Source organism: Notechis scutatus, chromosome Z, assembly GCF_049901735.1.
Source record: "Notechis scutatus isolate UNSWTSFEM ecotype Mainland chromosome Z, rNotScu1.2, whole genome shotgun sequence".
NCBI lineage: Eukaryota > Metazoa > Chordata > Lepidosauria > Squamata > Elapidae > Notechis > Notechis scutatus.
In genome coordinates this window covers 50,928,249-50,955,960 of record NC_142025.1, presented here as the reverse complement: position 1 = coordinate 50,955,960, position 27,712 = coordinate 50,928,249, and the positions used below count along the sequence as shown (strand labels likewise).

Sequence of the window (27,712 nt, the reverse complement as noted above, 5' to 3'; positions counted from 1 at the left end):
GGGTTTTTCAGGGGTGGGGCTGGTTCTGACAGAACAGAGGGCTCTGAGTTTCTTTGCTGGATCTCCCCCCCTTCAGCTAAGTTATCCTACGGTGTACTTGAGTTTGAGTCCTACCATAGAATGGGGAGGCTTGTGTTTTCAGTATTTGTAGTTGTTAGGGTTGGTGTCAACTTCAGGAACTCCTTCCAAAAGTTTGAGGTAAACTGGACACCCCTGTCTGAGATTATGCGTTCAGGAACTCCATGTAACCTGTAGATATGTAAAATAAACAGTTTAGCCAACATTTTCGCAGATGGGATCTTTGTACACGGTATGAAGTGTACCTGTATGGAAAACGAATCTACCCAAATAACTGTATTTCCCCCACTTTCAGGTAATTCCACTATAAAATCCATAGAAATTTCCTTCCATGGAGCCGTTGGTCTAGCCACATTTTGTAGTAAGCCTGCTGGTTTACCAGGAGGCTGTTTGGCTGAGGCACAAATAGGACAACTAGCTACATAAGTCTCAATGTCCTTTTTCAAGGTAGGCACCAAAATTGCCTTTTAACCAAGTGTAAGGTTTTCACGAATCCAAAATGACCAGCTGTGGTGGTCTGGCATTCAAAATGAGACACAGGGAAAATGTCTGAGCAAATGCCAGCCCTGAGCGAACTCAGGCAGCAGTATTTATTGAGAAAAAAGTAAGCAAAAGTACAGTATGCATATTCAGAAAACAATGACCTCAACAGAATATTACCTCAACAGCATGAGAACATACAACCATGGAAAGCCCCATGAGATTACCTCAACAAGATGAGAACATACAGGTACGGAAAGTCCCATGGGAAAGTCTGGAAAGTCCCATGAGAAAGCACAACTGTGTACCTTGAACTTTTACCTATTTTCCTGTTCCTTCTAAACCTGCAGATCATAACAGGATGAGACACTCATTGCAAAGGTACTCCTACCCCCACCAAGAATGCCTGCATATCCCTAGATCTATGCTAATAGTTGTACAAAGGACTTACAGAAAATGATCAATAAAATATGTTACCACATTCCCTCCTTTTTTATTTATTTAAAGATGGGGGGGTGTTTTAGTGGCATAGTACACAGTTCCCTCACGACCTGGTCCCGCACGCCGGAAGGCTGAGGTACACATTTGTAATAGATTAGGAATACATTGAATAAAACAACATAATAAGATACATATAGCAATAATAATAACAACCCCTTGCAATAAGGAGCGAAACCATGATCCATCAGGAAGCCAGGACCACAGACTGTCCCAGAATGATGCATTAAACCCATCGGCTCCAGATTGATGCTGAGCAATACGAGCTTCCATGTCCTGAACAGTCTTTGTAATGTTTGGCTCATAATTATGTATAAAAACACAGCAATGCGAATGAATTAAAGCACAAACTCCTCCTTTGGCAGCTAACATAATATCTAAAGCATATCGATTTTGCAAAGTAACTTTACGAATTTCAGACATTTCTGCATTAATCATCTTAAAGTTTCTGATAGTATCATTAAACATAGCTACAGTAAAATTATTTAAAATATGAATATCCCTATAGTTCATAGCAACTCCCAAAGGTGGGATAAGACCTCGGGAAATTTGTGTCCATAGTCTGCAACAGAAACATTAAACAGGATCAGAGTTGTTGCACAGGCTGAAGATATAATATCCTTATCAGGTCCCGAGTAAAGAATGTCTTGATCCTTATGCCAGGACCAATATGCTGGAAAAATCAAAGGATACCGCTGTTTGCAGATTAATTTAGTCCGGTTCCCCAAAGGAACCTGCTGCATACAAGTTGGTAACCTCAGATAAGCAGTCATCTTTTCCCAGTCTTCACAGCGCCGCGTCCGAGCTATCGGCATCAAGAGAATCAGGAACCACAGGTACGCCATCCTGCTCCTCCGAAACTTCCTTCACAGATGCCTGCGAATGATCAGGTCGAACGCACCGACCAGGAACCCAACGAATTTGACCAAGATGTTCAACTGCTGCATAACCACGTCCCCACGTTATCAGCTCAGCAGGAACCCATGCCGGATCCGGAAGGAACCGCACCAACACCCGAGGTCTCACCGCATCTGTAGAAGGAGAAGAAAAATGCCTGCTGGCCGCACTTCTGGGGGGGTTACCAGACAAATTTAAAAATTTAAAGTATATAAAGCTAGATTTAATTGATCTTGAATCGCCGGAAGCCCCAGGAGCTTCCCTCCTTTTTTATTTAATTTAGTTAACATGGTCTTGAGCGTGGCATTATGACGTTCTACAATAGCTTGCCCTGTAGAACTTTTCTAATTGTTGTTGAACCAATTCATGTAAATGAACTAATTTCTCACTAGTCAAAGGCCATTGGTCTATCCACACTGGCTCCTGTTGGAGTAGTTTTAATTTTAATAACTCCACAGGTGGGTGTTCAGTCATCATGAATGACAACCTTTGTATCAAACTGTTGCATCAAATCTCTGCCCCACAAGTTAACGTGAAGGTGCAGAACAATTGGTTGGAAATGTGCAATAGCACCTCCCTGCTCTGTTTTGACAGAAAGAATCCTCCTACTAACCCGTGCGTCCTGAAGTCCTCCGACTCCTCGAACGGACGGTGTAGGATCCGTCGGCCACTCCCTAGGCCACTCACTTTCGCTAATCACCGAGACATCTGCTCCAGTGTCCAGCATCCCAATGAACTTTCTACCTTCAACCAAAAGAGTTAATTTTGGTTTCTGATCAGCCTTGACATTTTGCATGATGGAAAACACACTAGACTCATTAAACATATCTGTAGATCCAAATCCACCCTGACGAATTCTATCTGACTCTCCCAAAGACATAGATGGCAAAACTATAAGCTGTGCAAAACAATCCCCTTTTTCAAAGATTGAGGAACAGGTGAATGAACCTGAATTTTGATCTGACCCTCATAATCTGAATCAATAACCCCAGGAACCACAAACAATTGACGCCTATGAGCCGATGATCTAGGAAGAAGAAGACCCACAGAAGCCGGAGGCAACGGTCCATAGAAATCCGTTGACCCTAAACAAACCACATGCGGATACCCCAATTCCAAATCCTCGGCTAATGGAAGATCAATTCCTGCTGAACCTTTAGTAGCTGGCAACCATATTTGATCCCTACCTCTCTCTGGTGGTTCCAACCCCTCGGACATTACTTCACTCTTTAGAGTAGGGAGAATGCCCTGATCCCTGCTTCCTCGTTTTTTCCTTCAGAATGAAATCTGCACTGATTTGCCCAATGGTATCCTTTCTTACATTTCGGGCACACTGATTTAGGACGAACACCCTGTCCCATTGATCTCTTATTCTGCTGACTTTGACCCCCTCCAGGAGCCCGACATTGCGCTTTAAAATGTCCAGGCTTCCCACAATTGAAACAATTTCCCTTTTGAGCATTTCCTGCTTGTAAAGCCAGAGCTAAAGTTTCCATGTTAAAAGACTGACTCCCAACCTTCCTACATGCATTAATCAAATCCGCGATTTCTCACTCTCCACTTGCTACAAGTGGATTTAAGATCTTTCTGCAATCTGTGTTAGCTTGTTCTACTGCTAACTTCAAAAGCAACTCTTTCTGGGCGAATTGATTATCAATTTGTCTTTCAATAGCCAATTTCAGTCTGCTAATGAAATTTTCATAGGGTTCATTGTTCCCTTGTTTGATGTTAGTAAAGGTCTTCTCACCACCTTCGCCGTCAGGGAGAGCCCCTACGGCTTGAAAAATTAATTGTGGGAGAAGAACGAACCCCTCCTCAGGCATACCATCTCTCTGTTGTTCCACTGTTGTATAATTACCAGCTCCGTAAAGCTGATCTGGGGTAATATTTGCTGTTCCCCTCTGGACTGCCAGCTGTCTCCATTTCTGATCTAACACCAAATATTGAGCTGGAGTTAAAATCATATTCAACAGAGCTTTCCAGTCAGCCGGAATCATTTTATTTCCATAACCGACTGCTTCTAACAATGCCTGAGTATATGGCGATCTAACACCATATTCCTTTGCTGCTTGCTTAACTTCCTTCAAAACCCTGAGAGGTAAAGGCTTCCACTGCCGCTGCGGATTCAACGCAGCGTCCATGACAATTTCTACTGGATTAAGTTGAACTTCTACTCCAAACTCCACCAAATCATCTCCTGATAATTCCCCTCTATTCTTTGCTTCTTGAATAGCTGCAGTAACTGCATCCACCTGAACCCTTAAAGGTAAACTCTTATCCTCTGACAAAGTATTTCTAGCGCCGGACAGTCCCCCAGATTTATCTGGAGGTGCCGTCGGCGGCAACAAACGTACCGCATGGTAAGGCGGCAAACCTTCTTCGGGGGGGTGCTAGGAGCGGTTGTTCATAAGTAGCTAACGCATCCATAATCACCCTCCAGGTTAACAAAATTGAAGAAGGGGCACGAGGTTCCTCGTGCAAAAATTTCCCTATCTTTTTCCAGGACTCTACTTTAATACTACCTCCCTCCGGATATGACTTAATATTTTTCCAAACATACTGTAGTAAGTCCTCAATTTCTTTCTTTCCTACAGCACAACCCCTACTGCCAACTCCAAACCCAAAACTATTCCCAATGATCCCTCTCAATTCCCTGATGTGCTCTTTCTGAGCCTTCGAGAGATCTCCCCCCATACTCACGAAAAGAATCTATCTTCGTCCAGCGAAGAAGATGAGGGCCCAGTCGACGTCCGCGACGATGAGTATAGGATGCGGGAAACGTATAGCCTTCCAAGCTATCACGTCGGGGTCACCACTTGTGGTGGTCTGGCATTCGAAATGAGACACAGGGAAAATGTCTGAGCAAATGCCAGCCCTGAGCAAACTCAGGCAGCAGTATTTATTGAGAAAAAAGTAAGCAAAAGTACAGTATGCATATTCAGAAAACAATGACCTCAACAGAATATTACCTCAACAGCATGAGAACATACAACCATGGAAAGCCCCATGAGATTACCTCAACAAGATGAGAACATACAGGTACGGAAAGTCCCATGGGAAAGTCTGGAAAGTCCCATGAGAAAGCACAACTGTGTACCTTGAACTTTTACCTATTTTCCTGTTCCTTCTAAACCTGCAGATCATAACAGGATGAGACACTCATTGCAAAGGTACTCCTACCCCCACCAAGAATGCCTGCATATCCCTAGATCTATGCTAATAGTTGTACAAAGGACTTACAGAAAATGATCAATAAAATATGTTACCACACCAGCGGCTTTAGAGTCATGAGCTTGCTGTAATATTTGGTTTCTCAGCTTCGCTGGCACATATAATTTGGCCCCTACCCATGCCAATCCATCTCTAACCGTACGGTTATTTGAGTGAGTAAGGAACCAATCATCAAGTTTTAGAGCAACTTTTAACTGTGCAGTCAAATCATTTGATAAATCAATCTCCTTCTTTTTCTGGTTGGTTGGGACAATCGGCCGTACCACTTCTTGGCGAGCACTATTATATTGAGGTAATCTAGATAAAGCATCCGCCATGAAGTTCTTCCCCCCTGGAATGTACTTCAATGAAAAATTAAAGCGCTTAAAGTACTGCGCCCAGCGAACTTGCTTGGGAGACAGCTTCCGAGGCGTTTTCAAAGCCTCCAAATTTTTATGATCCATCCACACCTCAAATGGGTGTTTCACCCCTTCTAAGAAATGCCTCCAGGTTAACAGAGCCCAACGAACTGCAAAAGCTTCTTTTTCCCAAATGGCCCATCTTCTTTCAGTTTCCGTTAGTTTACGGGAAGTATATGCACACGGTTGCAGAGTCCCTGTCTCGTTTGCTTGTAGTAATACCGCCCCGACTGCTACGTCACTCGCATAGGCTTGGATTACAAAAGGAGCGTCCATGTCCGGGTGCTTGAGTACTGGTTCAGCAGCAAACAGTCGTTTCAGCTTCTCAAAAGCGGCTTGACATTCCATGGGGTTTACTAGGCTTCGGTTTCACCTCCCCTTTGGTTTTTAGGAGATTTGTGATAGGCATTGCAATCTTCGCAAAAGCAGGGATAAATTGACAGTAAAAATTAGCGAATCCCAAGAAACTTTGAAGTTGTTTCCTGGTGCAGGGAGGGGCCCATTCCAAAACAGCACGAACCTTCCCCGGATCCATTTCTATGCTATCATGTGAGTCATTTTTTTCCTGGTGGAATTCACACTTGGACAACTTTGCATACAGCTCAGCAGCTCTAAGTTTTTCCAGAACTGACTGCACTAGTTTCACATGTTCATCACGAGTCTCTATGTAGATAAGAATATCAAGATAAACCAACACCCCTTTGTATAGATGTTCATGCAACACTTGATTGATCATTTGCATGAATACTGCAGGGGCCCCCTGTAGGCCAAATGGAAGAATGTTGAATTGGAAACAACCCATTGGACAGTTAAAAGCAGTTTTCCATTCATCCCTTTCCTTAATTCGAATCTGGTAATATGCTTCTCTCAAGTCAAGTTTTGTAAAAAAAATTCCCTTTGGCCAAGTGGGCCAACATATCCTTCATCAAGGGGAGGGGGTACACGTTTTCCACTGAAATAGCGTTCAGGTTTCTATAGTGAACACATAAACGAAGGGAGCCATCTTTCTTTTCACGGAACAATACTGGGGCTGCTACCCGGGGTCTAGCAGGTTGGATGAAACCACGTTCCAAATTCTTATCGATAAATGACTGCAGCTCTTCTAGCTTCCGCGGTGTCATCGAGTAGAGTTTCAGTTTTGGGAGTTTAACCCCAGGTAGAATTTCAATACTGCAATCTGTTGAACGATGGGGGGAAAGCTCATCCAAGGCCTTTTCACTGAATACCTCCTTTAAGTCCCAATATTCCTCAGGAATTTTCTCCTCCCCCTTCAGGTTCTCGGTGCCAGTGGGGGCCAGTTCAGATGGGATTTTTGAGTTTTGGTTGAGATTGCCCCTCCCCTTCTGGGCGCTGGTCAGTACGTATGCGCAATGACCCTCTCCTCCAATCAATGTGGGGGTTCCATTTCCGGAGCCAGGGCAAACCCAGTATTAGGGGCCGCTCCATCCCAGGAGCCACAATAAAACACAAAGTCTCTCTATGCTTCCCCATCATCATTTCTATTGGTTCCGTTATGAAATGTGCAGGGCCGCCCCCAGCTACCGATCCATCCAATTGGCAAAAGGCTATGGGTGTTTTTAGTCTTCAGCCTTAAGCCCATTTTCTCCACTACCTCTGAGCTGATTACACATCTTGTGCACCCAGAGTTCACAGCTCCTCTCCTTTCGGAGGGGCGATCTCTACAACCTCCTCTGCTTTAAGCGCCATTTTGCGAGGCTTTGCTGGGTTTTTTTCAGGTTTTTTTCCTCCTCCTGGCGCCCCCTTTGGTTCTAGCTTGGCACGGCAATCTGCAGCCCGGTGACCTTCCTTCCCACATCGGAAGCAAGCAGTAGTCTTGGGTTTTGCTGCCATTCCTCCCTTTTAAGGCTTCTTGAGGGCTGGTGGGGGAAGATTTGCTCCAACCCCACCCCCCCGCCGTCTGTTTCGGGTCAGATCAATTTCCACCTCTGCCGCCAGCACATACCACAGCTGCAGCTCACTGGGGTCTCTTCTGGCAATACAGCGTTGATATACATCTTCATTCAACCCATCTTTAAAAGCTTCTATCAGGGCTCCCTGGGACCAGCCTCGAATATGACACACCAGCTCTCTAAATTCCTGGGTGTAGTTGGCCACTGATCTCCGCCCCTGATTTATGGTCTTCATCCCAATTTTGGCCTTACGCTCAGCAAGTGGGTCTTCAAACCTGGCCCGCAGCGCAGTTATGAACAGGTCATAATTCATCAGCTGAGGGGCATTATCATTATGCAAAGTCACCATCCACTTTGCAGCTGTTCCCTCCAGAGCCCTGGTAACACATCTAACTTTGGCTGCTTCTGAGGAAAAATCCCCTCCGTATTCCTCCATATGGCTCCAGACTTGTGCCAGGAAGAATCCTAACTCCTTGGGTTCCCCCCCATATTTTACTTCCAACCGGGGCACCTTTGGAGTTCTACGTCTTCTGGCAATTACTCCTCCTGCTGGGGCCCCCTGGGCTGCTGCTGCCTGTTGCGCTAGCCCAGGTTGATTTATGGAGGTGGCTGCTCTGATTCTTCTGGCTGGGGCTGCCTCCCCCTCATCTCCCTCATACCTTTGATCAGTTTGAGGTTCTCCGGTAGCTTCATTTAGAAGATGCATGGCTTGAGTTAGTAAAAAATTCTTTCTTTCCTTCTCTTGCCATGGCTCCTCTCTTCCACGCCGACGGGTAGTGGTCACTCCTGGAGGAGGCTTTTCCTCAGGATCCTTCCAACTGACTCCCAGGGACCATTTGGGTTTTACAGCTGGTTTTTCCCCAAGATTTTGTTCTGCTAACAAGTTGGCTTCCCCTGCTTCCTCTAGCAGCAGAGAATCTTGTCCTCCAGTTGCTCCCAGGTCTTCTTGGTCACTGGCTGTATTTGACATTGTGTTCAGATCCCTTCGGAAGAAAATTTATTATTTCTCCGGGTGGGCTGGTAATGTGGAGATTCAGAATAATGTCAGCTGGTGCTCCATTCAAAATCCAAGAAAAAAATACTTAGACTCTTTTAATCAGAGAAAAGATATCTTTTACTAGAAATCAAGTGGTAGCAACAAAAGAATTCTGAATCTGAGAAAATGGGCACGTAAATCACATATACAAAGTAAATCACATATGCAACGTTCCCACCCCCAATAGTTCAATTGGCTCATCCAATTAAACGTTGTGTATATCATCATGTGGGCATCTCCAGGTGGTGATGAGGCTTCTGTCCGTTGACCTTGACATAGTTTGATAAAGGGTTGCAGCTGCGCATAGCATAGGATAGAAACCTAAGCAAGAATGTACCCCCCCCCAGCTTATACAGTGCTGGTTTGTAACCCCTCCAGCTCACTTCCCATAACCATTTCCCCCTCCCCCCCATTACTTATGACAGCCGAAAGATGCAAAGCAAAAGGAGAAAAATATTGAAGGCTGACAGTTGGTCTTACCTCTCTATGTTGTGTTTCTGTTTCTGAGGTTTTCTGGTTGTTCAGATTCCGTTCCAATCGTCCCCGGAGTTGGTCTATGTGTCTGCTCCATGTTTTTCCATCTTCTAGTTCTAATCTATAAGTTCGGGGGCCTGTGACTTGCACTACTCGTGCAGGTACCCATGGGGGCCCCCCTGCATAGTTGTGAACAAAGACCGATTGACCTATGTTCAAATATCTGCATTTACTCATTGAATCTGCGGGTGTGCTTGGATTGTAGTGTGGGTGTAATCTATCTAGCTCTGATCTTAACTTCCATCCCATTAAAAGTTCTGCTGGACTTTTGTGTGTGGCGGCTGAAGGTGTGATATGTTGTGTCATTAAGAATTTGTTTATTTTCATTTGCCAATCCCTTGATCCCATTTTTGCTAAGGTTTCCTTCGTGGACCTTATGGCTCTCTCTGCCTGCCCATTATTCTGGCATGTCCAGGTGCTGATAATGCATGGCAGATTCCCTATTCAGCTAGGAAACATTCAAAATTGTTTGCTGTGAATTTGGGCCCATTATCTGATACCACAACATCTGGTAACCCATGTGTGGCAAACAATTTCCTCAATACCTTAATCAAAGCGTCTGCTGTGGTGGTTTTCATGATTGTTACTTCCACCCACTTTGAATGTGCATCAACAGTTATTAGAAATGTTTGCCCCTGCATTGGCCCTGCCAGGTCTATATGTATTCTAGACCAAGGTGCTTTTGGTGATTCCCATTCTAGGATTGATGCTGAAGGGGGTGCGGGTATAGATTCCTGACAAGGCGTACAAACCACAACCCATTTTTCAATTTCCTTATCCATTCCCGGCCACCAAGTATAACTTCTGGCTAATGCTTTCATTCTTACTATCCCTGGGTAGCCCTCATGCAACATTCTTAAGACTTGTTCTCTCAGCGTCTCAGGTATCACAACTCTATCCCCCCACAACAAAGACCGTTTAATTACAGACAATTCATTTTGCCGAATTTTAAACAGTTTAAAGTCACCTTCCAGCGCTTCTTCTGGCCATCCCCTCAACACCCAGTTTAAAATATGCACCAGAGTTTTGTCTTTGGCTGAGTGTTTGGCTATCTCTGATGCTGTGATAGGGCCAGTGGCGATGTCTTCTATTATGGATGTGGCTGGAGCTGGGTCTTCAATAGGTTCTGGAAGGAGGCAACGGCTGAGTACATCTGCATGAGTTATGGTCTTGCCCGGTCGATGTATACGGTGATAGTTATATGCAGCTACGAAAACAGTCCATCTTGTCATTTTAGGGGACAATATGTTTGGTGTTGATTTGTTTCCTGCTATGATGCCTAGGAGTGGTTTGTGGTCTGTGACTAGTTGAAATTGTCTTCCATAAAGATATTCGTGAAAACACTTAATGCCTGCTACTACAGCCAGTGCTTCCTTATTTGGTTGGCTGTAATTCCGTTCAGCTTTGGATAAAGTTTTTGAGTAGAAAGCAATGGGTGCTTCTCTGCCATTCGGGAATTTATGGCTGAGAATGGCCCCTACCCCAAAAGGAGATGCATCATATGTTAGTGAAAGAGATAATGTTTCATTATATTGTACTAGAACACTGTTAGAAGTTAGGAGCCCTTTTATGGATTCAAATGCAGTTTCTTCTCTGTGCCCCCAAGTCCACTCTGCATTTTTATCAAGAAGTCCATGAAGTGGTTCAGCAACTGTTGCTTTCTGTGGTAGAAAAATACTGCAAAAGTTTAAAAGTCCCAGGAAAGCTTGTAATTCTGTTTTGTTTGTTGGAGTGGGAGCTTCCTTAATTGCTTTTATTTTACTATCGGTGGGTTGTATACCTGTCTCATCAATTAGATATCCCAGAAATTCAACATTTGGTACTGCTATGTGACATTTCTCTTTTTTGAGTTTAAGGCCAGCTTCTTGAAATCTGCTCAAGACTAGCCTTAGTCGGGAAGGGCGGAGCTGGAGTCACAGCGGTACGACATGCAATCTTGATCCTCCAAGATCGCCGTTGATATCTCAGCTGCTGGACAGTCCCGATGGACCTAAACCGTCCCGTAGAGATGGTGATCGATAAGGGCACATCCTGCTGATCCCAGGGACACCACAAAGTCCCTGTTGATCCAGGAAAAGCCCTTTTTGCCAGCAGCGGAGAGGCAGCCATTCAAGCTGCTGAAGCTGGGACAGCTCCAGAATGGAAGAGATTGAAAGAAAGTGTATCAGTTTGGTGAGATGAACTTTTACTTATTATTTCTTGAAGAGAACATCCTGAAAGACTTAAAGTGGAATTAAAAGTGAAAAGAGTTTAAGCAGCAAGATTAAGCTAGTTAAAGTGAAAGTTTTTTTTCTTCTTTTCCCTTTTTATTGGAATTTTGAACTTGGTGAAGCTTCCTAATTCTAAACTGGACTGGTCCTTTTTAAATTTCCTATTCCTATTTGTATTTCTTTTTTTTAACAATCCTCTTGAAAGTTTGTTTTTGATTAGGACTCTTCTTTCTGATTTGAGTTTTATTTCCTTTTAAAGGAAAAGATTTTACTTTTTTTATGTTCCTGGCTTTGGATGTATGAGGGGGAAGTGAAAGTGAAGGAAAATAAGTAGCACTGCCGCCTAGAGGCTTGGATACATTGTTTTCTTTTTTCTTTTACTTATTTATGTATTTGTGTTATACTCAAGGACTCTGAGCTTTGCACTAGAAAAGATAGTGGGATGAGCAGGGCAGTTTGCGTAGACAGCTGCTTATCTGTAAACTATAGATAGCTGGAGTCCGGAGTTGAAGTTGAAAGAAAGAAGATTGAAGTGACCTTGAAGACATCGAACTGGAAACTTTGCTGATTTATTAAAGAGCCTTGGATATTTAGTGGTAGAGGCTTGTTTTACATTATAATTCTTTGTTACTTTTTGCTTTCTTTTCTACTTCCCGTCTAGTTGGGCTTTTTAATTTGGATTTCAATTTTTCAAACCACGAACTAGAATGTAATTTTTTTATTTTTTATTTTTTGTTTTTTGTTTCTTTTTTATTAAGAAAAAATTTTTTCTATTTTTTTCTTCTTTTTGATTTTTGTTTTTCCTTCCCCATCCTCTTTTTTTTAAAAAAGAAAAATCCTTTTTATCCCTTTTTCCATATTTTCTCAGATTCAAAAAAATTGAAGAAGAAGATATACAAAGAGATAAGAAAATTGGAGATATTGATACTCGATTGAGCGATGTCAAGAAGGGCAGGAGTGAACCATTGGGATGGGAAATCGATAGATCACAATTTCATTTGTGATTTCAAAATGTGGAAGAAGGAAAAGGTGAAAATCTTGCTGAAATAATGACAGAAATACTGGCAGAAGCATTAGAGATAACCGAAGAGAAGATGATGGATGGGATGGATGAAGTGTTCCGTGTCTATATAAGATATGCAATGAGAAACAAATTACCAAGAGAAGTATATATTAGATTTACCAAGAAGCTAATTAAAACACAGATACTACAGGTGGCAAGAGAGAAAACATTAAAGTATAAAGACAAAGAAATTGTGGTGCTGAAACAAGTACCAAGAAGAGTAAGAGAGATGAGAAGAGAATATACATTTTTGACTAAAGAGTTACTTAAAAGAGGAATAAACTATAGATGGTTGATGCCAGAAGGCCTCTTGTTCACTTGGCAGGAACAAAGACAAGTATTGATACAGTTAGAAAAGCGGAGTTATTCTACTTAGAATTTTTTAGAGGAAGGAGTAAGAAGAAAGAAAAGAAGAGTCACTAATTGAATTTCAAGAGGAGTGTATAGCAGTAATTGAAAAAGAAAAAGAATAAGGTGGAATAAGTGGTGTACCCAGAGAGCAATGAGAATTAAGATCTACTACAGCAATAAAACCCTCTTACAAAGCTTAACATGGATGAAAAGAAATTGATTACGATTAACATAAATGGACTTAATTTGGCTGCTAAAAGAAGAATATTTCATAAATTAGAGAAATTAAAACTTGATATAATTTGTCTACAAGAAGTACATATTAAAAAACAACATGAATATATATTGCAACAAAAAAAAACTAGGGAAATTATTCACATTGCTGACACAATTAAAAAAAAGAGGCACAATCTTATATACAGTATTAGAGATACAATTGCGGCAGAATTAATTTATACAGATGACGACAGAAGGATTTTGATGGTGGAAATAACGGACAATAATGTTAAAACACTTTTAATTGCAATTTATGCCCCAAATGATAATCAAGAAGAATTCTACAGGAAATTACATATGAAAATAATTGAATTGGACTATGTTAACATTTGCATGATGGGAGACCTTAATGAAATAATTAATGATCTGTTGGACTATAAAACACAGAAATCAACAAAGAAAGCTAGAAAGATATTACCAAAATCTTTCTTTCGAATGATAGAAGAATTAAACTTAAAAGATGCATGGAGAGAGAGAAATGTGGAAAGTAAGCAATATACTTTTTACTCAAACAGACATGCAACATGATCTAGAATAGATATGATATGGATGTCAGCAGAACTACTTACTAATATACGAGAAATTGAAATAGAACCAAGCACTTGGGCAGACCACAATCCAGTGACAGTTATTTGGAAAGGATATAAGAGGAGATCTAGATGAACTTTAAATAATATGATATTAAAGCAAAAAGACTTTAAACAGAAAATAGAGAAGGAACTGGTTTTCTTTTTCAAAGAAAATAGAAAAGAGATTCTTTACAGAATCTCTGGGACACGATGAAGGCCTACACAAGAGGTTTGATGATTGACTATACAAGGAAAAGAAATATAAAACAGAAAAAGACTTTTAAAACTTTGGAGGATGACTATAAAAAACTGGAAAAAGAGTTACAGAAGTCCCCGCAAAAAAAGACATTAAGAATAAAATGGATATAATTAAACATAAAATGGGATTAATGGAAAAAGAGGAATTAGCACAAAAAATTAAAAATGCTAAACAGAATTATTTTGAAGATGCAAACAAACCAGGCAGATGGCTAGCCTATAAACTGAGAAAGGAAAGAGAATCAAGGAGGATTAATCAACTAATAAATGAAGAAGGACATGTTTGCCATGGAAATGAGAAGAAAAAAATTATACAAGATTACTATGGAAAACTGTATTTTCAAGAGAATATTCAAGAAGAAAAAGTTAAGCAATACTTACAGAAAGCGAATTTACCTCAGATACCTAAAGACACTGAAATAATGCTAGAAGGGAACATAATGATGATGGAACTAACATAAAGCCTTAAAAAAACAGAATGCTGGAAAAGCACCAGGTCCAGATGGATTGCCAGCGAAATTTTACAAGACTTTCCAAGAAATATTGAATCTCCATCTGTTAGAAGTTATGAATGAAGTTATGTTAAAGAAAAGAATACCCAAAACATAGTCAGAAGCATATATTACACTTATACTGAAGGAGGATACAACTGCAACAAGTTAAAAATTATAGACCTATATCCCTATTAAATTCAGATTATAAAATCTTTGCTTCAATTTTGGCAGAAAGACTGAAAAGATACTTAAATAATTTTATACAAGTTGACCAAAATGGATTTCTGCCAAAGAGACAAATTAAAAATAATGTGAGAATAATCTTGGACACTTTGGAATATTATGAGGCACATCCAGAAAAGCAAATGGCTTTGGTGTTTCTAGATTCACAAAAAGCCTTTGACAACGGGAGTTGGCGATTTATGTTATTGCAATTGGAAAAAATGGGCTTTGGTAAAAAATTTATTCAAGCCATTGAAACGATATATTATGAACAAATTGCAAAGATTATGGTAAATGGGGAATTAACAGAATCCATAAATATAAGAAAAGGGATAAGACAAGGTTGTCCACTGTCACCTCTGCTGTTTGTGTTAACTTTGGAAGTGTTGAATAGGAATATTAGAGAAGATAAAGAAATAAAAGGAATGAAAATTAAAAAGGAAGAGTATAAATTGCAAGTTTTTGCAGATGATATTTATACTAGAGGATCCATTGGAAACAGCACCTAAATTAATAGAAAAGATAGAAGACTATGGAAAAGTAGCAGGTTTGAAAATAAATAAACATAAAACAAAGATATTAACAAAAAATATGTTAGCAAGACGAAAGAAAGAATTGGAAGAAGTTTTAGAAATACAGGTCACAAATAAGGTTAAGTATTTAAGGATACACATTACACCAAGATGTAGTATACTGAAGGAGGGCAATTATATTAAACTCAAACAGAAGATTGCGACAGATTTGACAAAATGGGAAAATTTACAAATATCATTGATTGGGAGAATATCTACAATTAAGATGAAAGTATTGCCTAGAATTCTGTATTTATTCCAGAAAATTCCAACCTAACTAGGGAAAGACTTTTTTGAAGATTTAAACAGAATTGTGTTGAAATATATTTGGCAGGGAAAGAAAGCAAGAATAAAACTTAAATTGTTACAAGATGCAAGAATAAGAGAAGGGTTTGCCTTGCCCAACTGGGAGCTATATTACTAGGCGACAAGTTTGATGTGGGTAAAGGAATGGATAACATTAAGAAACACTAGACTATTGACTTTAGAAGGGCATGATTTACTGCTAGGATGGCATGCTTTCCTTTGGTATAAGGGAACTAAAACACAGGGGTACTTTAGAAGACATTATATTCGAGAGGCACTGTTTTTGAATTGGGAGAAGACAAAAAGACATTATTTAAAAATTCCACTATGGATATCTACTATTGAAGCTTTTTCCTATCCAGTAATATATAAAAAGGAACAAACAGTTAGATATGGTGAGATATTGAATGAAAAGGGTGAACTTAAATCTATGCAAGCGTTGGAAGAACAAGGTGTAAAAATGAATTGGTTTTCATATTTGCAAGTACAATCTAGATTTGATAAAGATTTTAAAACAGAAGGTATTTATGATAAGTTGACTGATTTAGATAAAATTTTGATGGGTACTGACGAAAAGGTGCCGTATATACTCGAGTATAAGCCGAGTTTTTCAGCCCATTTTTGTGCTGAAAAAACCCCCTCGGCTTATACTCGAGTCAGATTCCCCTCTGAAAAAAAAATGGTGTGGAGCTCCGGAGCTGGGCAGGCGCTTCCCTGCTTCCGTGTTTCCTTTGCAACTTTTAAGCATGGGGTAATCGGAAGCAGAAAAGTTCTTGCATGAGGATATATTTTTCTTTTTTTTAACTGTTTTTAGGGGGGGAAAGACCCACCGTCATGTGAGAATGCTCAGACACGAAATCTATCCGCCCGAAAATAAGTGTGTGTGTGTGTGGGGGGAATTTTAACAGAGGGAAGATGTTGGGAGAAGGCAAAAGCGACGGAAGATCCTTCAGGGAAACTGAGGGGGAGACTCGCCCTTGGTCCAGATGAGCCTTCACCGCCCCTAAGGAAGCAGAGGCAGCCAGCAAGGGCAGGCAAGCCCCACTTCACAGACTCCGTCCATCCTCGCTCCCACCCACCCACCCACCCAAAGCCACGAAGTCCCCCAATCGTGCAGCCCAGAATTGCCCTCCCCTCAGGGGGCAGCAACGACGCCCGGTTTTTCCCGAGACAAGAAGCTCCGCCGTGCAATGAAAGCGCCCTGACTCTAGGCTCGCGGGCTCAGAAAACAACGCGAGCCGAGGTGGCTTCGGCTCCGCTTGGCTTCTCCAACATCCGGTGCCGCCCTGTTCTATGTGCCAGGCCCGGCAAGTCCGAGCAGCCAGTGCGTGGAGCAGGGCGGCGCCGGAGATCGTTGGCTGCCTCTTTTGCAGCACGGGAGGCCTCCCCCAGCTGGCCAACTGCTCTCCTCCTTCTCTGCCTGTTTGTTCTGTGTGGCCGAGGAGGAGGAGACCGGCCGGCTGGTTGGGGGAGGCTTTCTGCGCCGAGGGAGGTGGCTGCTGGTCTCCGGCTTTGCTCCGCTTCTCTGATGGTCCGGCGCCGCCATGTTCTTTACTTGGGCAGCCGGGAGCCCGCAGCGGCGCCCACGGCGGCAACAGACAGTTCCGCCCGGGCTCCGCTCAGGTGTCCGGCTGGGGCTGTCAGGAGTTGCTGCCACCGGTGCGGCCCCAGTCCCGCGTCGCCTCGGGAAGGGAAAGGCAAAAAGGAACCTGCCATTGCAAAGCGCTGCCGTGGCTCTTCCTTTTTGCCGAGGGGAGGGGAAGAGAGTGACTCCTGCCTCCCGCTGTCATCATCATCTTCTTCTTTTGGGTTAGTGAATCAATTAAACCTTTCATGATAGTGAGATCGTTTCCCAAATTAATTATTTTTATTTTTGAAATTTACCAGTAGCTGCTGCATTTCCCACCCTCGGCTTATACACGAGTCAATAAGTTTTCCCAGTTTTTGTGGTAAAATTAGGTGCCTCGGCTTATATTCAGGTCGACTTATACTCGAGTATATACGGTAATTTAAAAACTTTATGGACTTATTAGAATTTAAACTGGAAGAAGAACAAGTGAAAGAAACAATGATTGCTTGGGGAAATTTTTTGGATATGGGATTGATTTAAAGAAATGGCAAAAATTGTGGTCTCAAAATTATAAAATGACTATGTCAACTACATATGAAGAAAATTTGTATAAGATGTTTTACAGGTGGCATCTACCCCCAATGAGAATTGCGAGAATGTTTAAGAATAAATCGGATAAATGTTGGAAATGTCATCAGATACCTGGCTCATATTACCATATGTGGTGGATGTGCTCGGATGCAAAAAAATATTGGAATAAAATCCATACATGGTTGGAAAAAATGATAAAACATCACATAGACTTTAAACCAGAGATTTTTTTTTTAATTGGGAATTATACTGGAAATATACAATAAAGAATTGAAGTATTTGATTGTAAATGTTTTAACAGCGACTAGAATTGTGTTTTCTAAGAATTGGAAAAACGATAAAATACCTATGCAGGAGGAAATTATTAAGAAAATTATGGACTGTGCTAAAATGAGTAAATTGACATTTGAAATTAGAGAACAAGAAGATAAATGATTTTATATGATATGGGATTTGTTTTATCAATGGTTGGACAAAAAGACATGGTAATGTAATAGATTTGTTGATTTTGTAATAGGTTTAATAGATAGATACAAAATATAATATAGACATATATAACCATTGGATGAAAGTATAATATAAATTTTAAAATAACATTTGAAATATCTCGTATAGAGTGATAGAATAAATAGTTTGATCATGGATGATTAATAATTGATAAGCATATAAGCATGTTAGCTTGATAATGTGGAAACTTATATAAATTGAGAAATGACTACAAAAGGATAGCACAAAAGATTTGTAACCAACTGACACACTGTATGGAGGATGGTTTTTATGTTTTGTTTGTATATGTTTGTCTTAAAAAAATAAAAACTTTTTTTTTAAAAAAAGACTAGCCTTAGTCTTTGTTTAAATTGTTCTTTGTCCTCTGCTGCCAGAAGGACATCATCATCAATGCCCTGTAGTAGACGTTCCATTAAGCTTTGAAATAGTCCAGGGGCTACACTGACCCCAAATTGCAGTCTTTTGCATTTGAAAGCACCCGTGTGTTACAGAGGTCTGAGCTTCTGCTGTTTCTTCATCCACAGGTAACTGCTAATAGGCTTGAGCCAAGTCTAATTTGGCAAAAAATTTCCCTTTTCCTATTGATGCAACAGAAGTTGTACAACGGGGTATGCGCTCTGTTGCAATGCAGTATTCAGGGAAATTTTATAATTAGCACAGATTCGAATTGACCCACCTGGCTTAACAGGAGTGACTATAGGGGTCTCCCATTTAGTGTGATCAACTGGCTCTAGTACTCCCTGGACTATGACTTTATATAATTGTTCATCTACTTTGGGTCTCAAGGCGAAAGGGACTCGCCTTGGTTTTATTCTGATGGGGAACTTTTAGATCAAGGTTGAGGGAAATAGGGGTCTGAATTCAGTCTGCAGGTCCTCTCCCATTTGATTGTGCTCCTCTGCTTGCGTGGTGTGGATGGTCACCTCCACTCTTATGGCTCTAAACCATTCTATTCGGAGGAGGCTTGGTGCTTCTTTGTCCATGATGGTTAAAGGCAATTCACCGGTGAAGTTTCTGAATTTTACTGGAAAAATTCCTCTTCCTAACACGGGAATTCTGTTCCCTTGGAAATCTTTTAGTATTAAACATTGTGGTTTTAGTTGTTGTCGAGTTATGCCAGGGATTGCTTCTTTTATAGTTATCCAGGACACCATAGATATGTAGGATCCGGAGTCAATTTCCATATCACAAGGTTTTTCTCCTATTATCACTGTGATGTTGAATTTCTTTGATTTATGGTGACCAGAATGCCCCACTATTGTGTGCTCATAGTCTCTGTCCTTCTCCATTCTATTCTCTTCCCTCCTGTAATTTGAATGAGGAGATCTCTGGAATCCCCTTTGTTGTGGGCCACGTGGATGATCAGGGAACCCTGCTTGTCTCTGACTGGAGCATGCTGGCAGATTTGCTCTGCATCCTTCAGCAATATGCCCCCTTCTCTCGCATCAGCGGCAGATTGTATCCGTGAATTTGCAAATCGGCCGGGGGTGGTTCCCTTTACAGCCTGCACACCATAGGGGTCTCTGGCTCGTCCCTTGGAGCCCTGATCTTCTATCAAGTTTTACTCTATGAACTTCTTTGTCCTCTTCTTCATAGAATTCTCCAATCTCCTCCTCTCCCTGATATTTGCTGGTCGTTCCCCCATGCTGAGTGAACACTCTCGGATTTCTCAATTTTAACTGCTGGTTTTTCTAAGATTTCTGCTGCAACTGTGAGAAATACTAGTAAAAATAAATGTAAAATAGTAGTAATAAACACAGATGAGTTTCAGGCAATGATTTAGAATGTTTAGTGTTTATTCAAAATGTTCTGGCTATAGAAGATGCTGCCAGACAAGTTGAACTTTCCTGTGACAAAACAACTATTTCAACAGAGTATAATGCTGGATTTGTGAACTTTAAAGACTCTGTGGTCGCAATTCAGATGAGTAGAACATTGCTGGAGACAGACACATACTCTTGACTAAAATGTTCCAGCTCAGTTATAGCATTCAGCAATGATAGACAATGGATAGTGAATCTGTTCCTAAACCCACTGCCACGTATCTGAGAACATGTGATGAGCATATGCTATCACTTCTATCCATATATCCCATGAAGTCAAAATAAGTTATTTCTGAATAAAAGAACACAGGAATATTAAAGAAATATAACCAGATCTTACGCATATACACACTTTGAGGTAAATTCATAATCTTCCATCGGATTCTTTTCTAAATGTACATGCTTACGATCAATTTATGGTATCTGACAGTTATATGGATTATGTGTACAGATAAATTGCCATACACAATGCATAATTATCTTGAAATTCTACTTCGCTTTTTAGTTTCAAAAAATAAGTTAAAGTGGATGGGAAAATACAGAAAAATGTATCAACAATATGCAATTAAAAGCATATTCACGAGAAGCTAAACTAGCAAGAATAATAAAAGTACTATTAGTAATTATTAAACAACCAGTCTCAAATGTTTGATTAGTTTTTCAAATGTCTTCATTTGCCATCTAAATCATCAAAGATGATTAGGGGACTGGAAGCTAAAACATATGGAGAATGGTTGCAGGAACTGGGTATGTCTGGTTTAATGAAAAGAAGGACTAGGGAGTGACATGATAGCAGTGTTTCAATATCTCAGGGGCTGCCACAAAGAAGAGGGAGTCAAGCTATTCTCCAAAGCACCTGAGGGCAGGACAAGAAGCAATGGGTGGAAACTAAACAAGGAGAGAAGCAACTTAGAACTAAGGAGAAATTGCCTGACAGTTACAACAATTAATCAGTAGAACAACTTGTCCCAGAAGTTGTGAATGCTCCAACTCTGGAAGTTTTTAAGAAGAGAGTAGATAAACATTTATCTGAAGTGGTGTAGGGTTTCCTGCCTAAGGAGGGGGTTGGACTAGATTAGACCGCCAAGGTCCCTTCCAACTATGTTATTCTAAACTTACCCTGGGTCATTCTAAAAAACGAAGAAGCATTTTAGATTCAGAGAAAAAATAACATTTGATCTACAGAGTTGCATGGGTGGTAACTGCTTGGCCTCATACTATCCATCCTTCTACTTGCATTCTGAAATGTTAGTCAGCTCTTTCATCAGTAAATTACTATACCAATATAAAATCACTATATGTAGTTTTTGTTTACAAATCTGGCAGTTATAATTTTTTCCACTGCAATACATTTCCAAGCAGATGTGTTAAAGATCATATCATTAATGTTTTAAAATAATCCTTTGCTAATAATGCAGTCAGATTTGGCATAAGCACCTGCAACTTTTGAATATGTGCCAGGAACATGAAGTAGTTTGCTATAATCCATTAAAATATGTGTTATCAGAATTGTTGGATCATCTTTGAAATATAAATGTTAACTTATGATAGGTCCACAAAGCAAAAGAATCATGTATTTTCTTACAGATAGTCCTTGCTTATCAATTGACTTGTTTTTTTTTAAGAATTTATGATTTTATTTGTTTATAGACCAGAGACCAAAATAAATAAAAACACTCAGTGAATATCCAATTAAAATTCTAAAATAAAATAATAAATAACAGATAACATCTATGATAAAACCCAGTCTGTCAATTACACATGGTCTAACTACACTAAAATACAAAACATAAAATTGCGAGGCCTGTTGTCAGTTTAATACTAAAATGCAAAGGAATAAACAGTACAATGGATACACCTTTGTTGTATAAAATAGCTATGGTGGATTAGACACGTATTTCCGACGAATGCCCAGTGCTGCTGCACAGAATGTAGTTACGGACTGTTCGTCCTTAAGTAGCCACTGGAGATATGCAGTGTCGGAATGCCCAATTGCCTTGTTTTGCAAACTTTCAAAGCTACAATAGTGTAAAAAAAAAATGTTTTGTGACCAATACTTGCATTTACAACTGTTGCAATGCTCCATACTCGTGTAGCTTCCCATGCTCATGGGATTGCCATTTGTGTGCCTTCCCTAACCAGCTAGCAACAAGCAAGAGTTAACAGAAAACACATAAATAAAGTTGTAAGTCGTGGTCACATGATACTTCATTTCACAACTGTGGTGACTTGCTTAATGACTGAATAGGAAGTGACATCTTATGGCCATCATGGTCATGTGACTTTCTTTTCTTTTCTTTTTTTTTTGGCTAAGCAACCACAGTGCTTAGCAATGGGACTACCAGTCCCAACTGTGGTTGCTAAGCAAGAACTACATCCCTATTTTCTTGTCTTCCAGACAAGGTAATCCTTTTTCCCGACAATTGCCATTTAAAAGTTCAAAGGGTATCTTTCAGATGCTGCCACTGCTTATTTGATTTGGACATTTCTTTTTTCCCTACAGTTTGCTCTTCCCTTCTCAATGATTATATTCAAATGCAATGAGCTATCAGGGACTAGCTCTCAATGTACAGGTCAGGTATGGTATAGAAATATTATTTTAATTCACCTAAAATATTGATACAGGCAGTTGTCAACTTACAACAGTTCACTTAGTGACCATTCAAAGTAACAACGCCACAAAAATGACTTGTGACCACTTTTTTACACTTATGACCGTTGCAGCATCCCCATTATCATGTGATTTACATTTGGATACTTGACAACTGGTTCATATTTATGACAGTTGCAGTGTCCTGGGTTCATGTGACCATATTTTGTGACTGTCTGATCAGCAAAATCAATAGGGAAACCAGAATCACTTAACAACCATTTTACTAATTTAACAATTGCAGTGATTCACTTAACAAATGTGGCAAGAAGAGTAATAAGATAGAACAAGAGTCCCCTAACAAATTTCTCACTTAGCAACATAAACTCTGGTCTCAATTGTAAACCGAGGGCTACCTGTACTTACCTAAAGCAGCTATTGAGCAAAAATTTCTAAAAACAAAAAAAAGAGCAGAGAAAAGCAAAATAGAAATTAGAAAAGAATGTGCCTCTGTAACAATAGTCCAGTTTCTAGCATACATGAAGAATCAATCTCTTAAGCAAACCAGCCCTGCTTGAGTTTACTGTTCATTTCCGTCAAATTAACCATCTCAAACAGTAACTGACTACTGCATATTCAAAATCTTTTCTTTCTCCCTTTCTGACAAAGAGATGGTGGTTTTTCCATTGCAGGATGTATTAAAAATTCTGAACAATGAAGTATCGGTTTCAAAAGATCTTAAAAGGTCTTATATATTGTGAGAAATTTCCCCATTTTTCTCCTGTTGTTATCTAGCACCACTGGCTCTTCTCCCAAGTATTAAGGTAGAATGAGGCTAGAGCCCAGAGTTTGTAATTCTTGTAATTGTTGATGCACTGTGAAGAATTGTTAGGGCACCAGGTTTAGGGGGTGTCGATTGTTGTTTTTCTTGTCTTTATTTGCTTCTTACTGGTGTTTTTGTTAGCTGACCAGTTATAGCATATTTAATTTACTTTATTGTCATTGCACCTCATAATTAAACACCATCTTCAATGCACATCTGACCATGAAAACAAACACCAACACACATCCTTCACACTACACACATTGAAAACCCCTGATACCACACCAACACTGCACTTATACAGTAGAATTCAAAAGAGCTACTGCCATTTTTCAGCCTATTTGTCCTTGTTTTTATTATTCTGTACTGTTTGCCAAATGGTAATAGTTCAAAAAAAAGGATGGCCAGATGAGATGGATCTTTGAGAATGTTCTGAACTTTCTTAAGGCAGCGGGAGCTATAAAGCTCTTCCAAAGAGGGGAGAGGACAACCAATGATCTTCTGGGCAATGACGTTAACCCTCTGGAGTGCTGTCCTATCTGCCACTGTGCAATTGGCAAACCATACAGAGGTGCAGTATGTTAAGGTACTCTCTATAGTGCAGTGGTAAAAGGTCACCAGCAGTTTTTCATTCAGTTGTTGTTTTCTGAGAAGTCTCAGGTAGTATAATCTCTGCTGGGCCCTTTTGACCAGGGCTGCAATGTGAGCACTCCAGGTCAGGTCATCTTTTATGGTAACACCCAGAAACTTAAAACTGGCCACTTGCTCCACTTGGTCTCCATTGATAAGCAAGGGCTGGATGTCTGATCTGTTCCTTCTATAGTCCACTATAAGCTCTTTGGTCTTACTGGTATTGAGGACCAAGTTATTGTCTCCATACCACAAAAGCAATTGGACCACCTTATCTTGGTAGGCAGAATCATCACCCCGGAGATGAGTCCCACCACTCTTGTATCCTCTGCAAATTTAGTAATAGTATTATAGTGTGAGTGGGAATGCAGTCATGCACATAAAGAGTATAAAATAAGGGACTCAACATACAGCCCTGTGGTGTACCAGTGTTAAGAATAAGGGCTGAAGAGGTATGATTACCTACTCTGACCCTCCGTGAGCGGCCAGACAGGGAATCAATAATCCAAAGGCATATTGAATAAAAAAGTCCAAGGTCCAGAAGTTTAGACACTGGTCTATGTGGAAGACAAGTACATATAACACATAACATGGGCAAAGAAACAAGTCTTGGAAGGGAGAGAAAGAGGAAGGGAAGGAAGAAGGGAGGGAGAACATGTTCTCAAGGAAAACCCAAACCCTAACCTGAAGCCTAACCTGAAGTAAAAACCACATTAAAATTAAAGCACAAAAATCAAGACATTTTTAAATAGATGGCATATAAATGACCACTTAATTGTACTAATTACCACCTGGGTTTTCATTTTCACTTTCATGTACAGCTGACCACCCATCCTAAGATAAAGTGCACTATATGATAATATGCTAATTTATTAGTACTTATCAGTTCAAAAGCATACAAATGTGAGTAGACAAATAGGTACCAATTCAGTGGGAAGGTAACAGCATTCCTTGCGCTTTTGACATATAGCCATGCTGGCCACATGACGATGGAAATTGTCTTTGGACAACACTGGCTCAGTCAACTGTCGCCAAGAATGCTGCATGGCTATACGCATTACCAGGAATTAAGCTGGACTCAAAGGAGACTTACATTTCCGTTCCCAGTGTAAATATTACAAGGGCATAGTTATGTTCCCATGTTGAAAGTCGATGCTTACCTGCATTTTGGATTGTGGATACAACAGGTAGTTCAACAAGAGGCTTTAATTACTTGTTGTCACTTGTTATTAATATTTGAACAAAGGAAGATGACTATGCCAATATATTTGATTTCCATTTTACATAGTTTACTCCTAAATGACCATAAAAGCCTGTAGACCATCAGAATTTTGCTGTTTCGGCTTCCAATTAGTTTTGCAATACTGAACTCCTGTGTTGCACTCAGGACTGAAACAAGGAGCCTCTAAAGCTCATATCCTATTGATTTTTCTCTCCTATACTTAGACTTTTGACACAGTGGTGCATTCTTTGACCTCAGCAGTTTAACAGCTAACTCTGGGGTTAATCATTTTGTTGACTGTGCCTTGAAAAGAAATATAAATACATAAGACCTAATCACGATTTTATTAGCCTGTAACCCACAGCAACCCACATAATTAGGCCATATATAAACCTTCCTTTATTAATTTCCCTGTTTGCTCTAGATGTCATGTGAAATAGCACCAAGGACTCAGCCTTCTGTATTTCTTTTATTTTTTGGGAGAGGGAAGCGAGGGAGGGGCAGTATATTCTGTTTTCCAGGGCCGTTTTGCATCCTGTCACCAGTTGAAAGCCCCACACGGCCAAGTTAAATAGAAATCAATGCTTCGGCTCGAGCAAGCTATCTCTCTCTATGCTCGCTGTGTCCCCGGCCAGGATTTCTCTGCTTTAATTTTCAGAAGGGACTGCCATGGGGTGGGGGGACAATCACGGGGGGCTCGGTGAGTAGTTAAACCCGCGAGAGGCTCAGCTTCTCCCCTGTTTTTTCTCTTGGCTCTGCGCGATGTTACTTAATGAATGCATCTCAGCTTTGGTTGCTCTTTCTTTATTGCTCACCTCACTTCATCGCCCGCGCTGCTGCCCACCGCTCTCTCTCTCTTGCTCTCTCCAAGCCAAGAGGGAAAGACGCGCTTCTTTCGTCGCTTCGTCGACTCTGTCGTGTGGGAGACGGGTGCCACAGGCGAGCGGAGGCCGAGCGGGCAGCCTGCTTCGTCCTTGAGCAGGGCACTGAGAGGAGGAGGAGGAGGAGGAAACGGCAGCGGAGTATGGGCAACCGGGGAGAAGGGGAGGGGGGCGCGCAAAGCAAGCCGCCGCTTGTGCGCGCCCAGTCACACAGAAGGCAGCGCGGACTGCAGCGGGCGACTTCCACCCGAGGAGGGAAGCGCGCGTGCGGAGGGGGACATTGAACAGGCCCTACGGGCGGGAAGAGTCTAGCTTGCTGCTGTTAACAGAAAAGACAGGCCAAAAATAAAAAAAACCAAAACAATCCAGGAGCTTTTCCCCCCTTCTGTTCTGGGTGTTCCTGTCCCTAGATGCAGAATTACAGAATAAAAGCAAACATTTAGAAGATAAGGTGACGTCGTTTCCACATATTGTGTAATCCTCTCTTACCTTCCTGCCTGTTTACCTACCTATCTATATAAAATAATCCTAAACTAAAGTACCTCTGTGGGTTATTAGGCTGTGATCATGACTCAGTATTTTAACTAGCCCTTTTCCGAGGCATTGCAATTGTAAATGCCAAAGATTAAATTGCTTGTATATGTATATGTAAAAATTCATGCTTGGTGAGGTTGTTTAATAAAAGGAGATCATGTATAGCTGTTTTTCTAGTAACTGGTAAACACCCTTGACCCTGGATCAGGCACTGATCAAAAGTACATTTGTGGAAATGTTCTCAAAGGTCTTTTTGTTCCACATGTTAAATAGCTGAGAGAACGGTTTTCAGCTCATGCTACCGTAGTACAGGTTCTACTATTGTAATAAATACAGGTAGTCCTCAATTAGCTACTACTCATTTAGTGATCATTGTTGAAAAAGTAATTTTAGGATCAATCCTCGTATTTATGACCTTGAAATCCTGTAAACAAAGGAAAGCTAAAGTAAGATTATAAACACAGTTGTGGTTTACCTGGCAACCACTTTTCTTAATGGATGGCATAGTTGCAAATCCCATTCGTGGTTGCTAAATGATCTTTTCTCCAAATTAGTTGCTTCTTACAAGCTCATGTTAAATATGTATTCAAACAGAAGGTTGGGATGCATATTATAATGAGCAATAAGCTGGTGGGAAAATATCAACTTTAATTTGTTTCCTTCAGCTGTAAAATATTAGAGTTGGCCATACAATCAGAATTCCAAATTTAGTGGTATGTTATTGATCAATAACTTCCCTTCCTTGAAAAAATGGAAATGTTGAGCGGCTTTGATTATATCATTTAGCAATGTCTGAGGCAATGGTAATATTTTCAGTTAGCACTATGGTTCCTTGTAATTTTGTTCTTCCAGGACTGGCCTTCCAGGTAGAATTTCTACTAGGGAATACCATTTATTGACACTTTTCTAAAGGGCTACTTACATGACTACTCAAGGAAAGTGTTTTGGGATTATGATAGATAGCTCAGTAAAAAACTTAATTCTGCATGCAGCTTCTGTGAAAATGACAAATTTGAAGGTAGTCATCAATAGGAAAGGCATAAAATCCAAAATTGCTTGCAATCTATCTCCTCTTAGCGCAATTATTAGGTACAACCAAACCTTTTGACATCAAGCAGCAGATCCAGTGTGGCACTTACATTACAAACAGAGTGCCTT

The 27,712-nt window shown here is 40.6% G+C and overlaps 1 protein-coding gene across 3 annotated transcripts in view; it reads right to left on the bottom strand.

Moving 5' to 3' along the window:
- The window catches only part of STEAP2 (STEAP2 metalloreductase), a 40,121-nt gene extending 13,650 nt beyond the window's left edge, over positions 1 to 26,471 (bottom strand). Inside the window, exons 1-2 of one of the 3 annotated variants that reach the window (XM_087946197.1) lie at positions 25,955 to 26,448; positions 115 to 249 (exon numbers count right to left, since the gene is read on the bottom strand). The gene's annotated coding sequence lies outside the window, so the exon portion shown is untranslated. Of the gene's footprint in view, positions 1 to 114; positions 250 to 21,311; positions 21,416 to 25,954 lie in introns of those variants that run through there. The other 2 variants (XM_087946198.1, XM_026681379.2) reach the window with 2 other exon arrangements.
- Between the last annotated feature and the right edge of the window lie 1,241 nt (positions 26,472 to 27,712).